We start from the raw sequence: 1409 nt of genomic DNA on the forward strand, positions 1-1409 counted from the left end.
TGAACGAGTGAGCATCTGAGGATGGTTTCCCAGAAAAGCCTGGCCAGCATGGGGGGCTGCAGAGAATGATCAAGAAAGACACCTGAAGCCAAACTGACCTCTACACACGTGTTGCAGATACGTGAACATGCACATACACATACTATACACACATGCAAAAAAAGGGGCGGGGGCAGGGAGGGAATCAAAGCTAACATCTCAGAGCCCCTCTCACATGCCCCAAACGGCTAATCTCCTGCCTCAAACTCAGTTCATGATCTTCATCTCATTCACATGAACCGGAAGTACGGAGCACTTAAGGTGCAGAGGTGGATTCAGGCAAAGCAGATCTGTTCCTGAGGAACTGTTAGCATCTCTCTAGAAGGAGCTCCTCAGGGTAGAATGCTTGAGAGAAGAGCTAGAGATATGAGGTGACAGTTTTTAATGGATCGTGTATGTGTGTTTCTACAACGGACAGGGACAAAACTAAGATCCACAGCTGCCTTCTCACTGAGGCTTTCTTGAGGCAGGGTCTCCTGTAGCCCAGGCTGACCTCAAACTCTCTGTGTAGCCGGTGATAACCCTGAACTTCTGATCCTCCTACCTCCACTTCCTAAGTGCTGGGATTAGGGGTGTGCCACCAAGCCTATTTTAAAAAGCATGGGGTGCTGGGGATTGAACACAGGGCCTTGTGCATGCTTAGGCAGGCACCCTACAACTGACCTACACCCCTAGCTCACTGATGGTATTTTTAATCGTTCCTATTGGCTATAACACGTTGACGAGCTCCGGGAGCTGATCTAGGATCACCCAGACATCGGGACTTTGGGGCAACAGCCACGGCAGCTGCCTCATCACAAGCTCTCGCACTGGGTTAAACAATCAAATACTATTTAAGAAGCAACTAGAAAACTGAGTTTCATGTAGAATGTCGCATTTCTCCCTGGCACTACCGGGTGATAAAAATGACAAGTGACACAAACATGTCTTAAAGTCACAGCGGCTAAGCACTACTGAAAGTCCCTGGCCACCCTCCCACCAGGCATCTGCTGGAAATACACTCTCAAGTCTGGATGATCCTGGTACGCCATATTGTTTCTCTGAAGTTTCAGACGTGGCTAGTCTGTTTGGGTCAATACGAACATGACGATCGTTTTGACTGTGGCAGCAACACGTAAGCAAAGAGCATTCTTTATTATAATATAAATGTAGACCGTCTCATCTAGCTCGCACTGGAAGAAATCAACGCAAGGTTTCTAGTGTCCATCTCAGCCCACTGAGAAAACGCTAACTCGACGTTTGAGGTATTATCCGTTTGTGCAACCTGGGAATCTTCATAAATACCAAAATAAAATATTTACCTTTTGGTTAGTGAGAATAAAAGGCACAATTGTGAAAGGCACATCTTGATAGAAAAAAAATTATCATAA

This window comes from Microtus pennsylvanicus, chromosome 3, assembly GCF_037038515.1.
Source record: "Microtus pennsylvanicus isolate mMicPen1 chromosome 3, mMicPen1.hap1, whole genome shotgun sequence".
NCBI classification, from domain to species: domain Eukaryota; kingdom Metazoa; phylum Chordata; class Mammalia; order Rodentia; family Cricetidae; genus Microtus; species Microtus pennsylvanicus.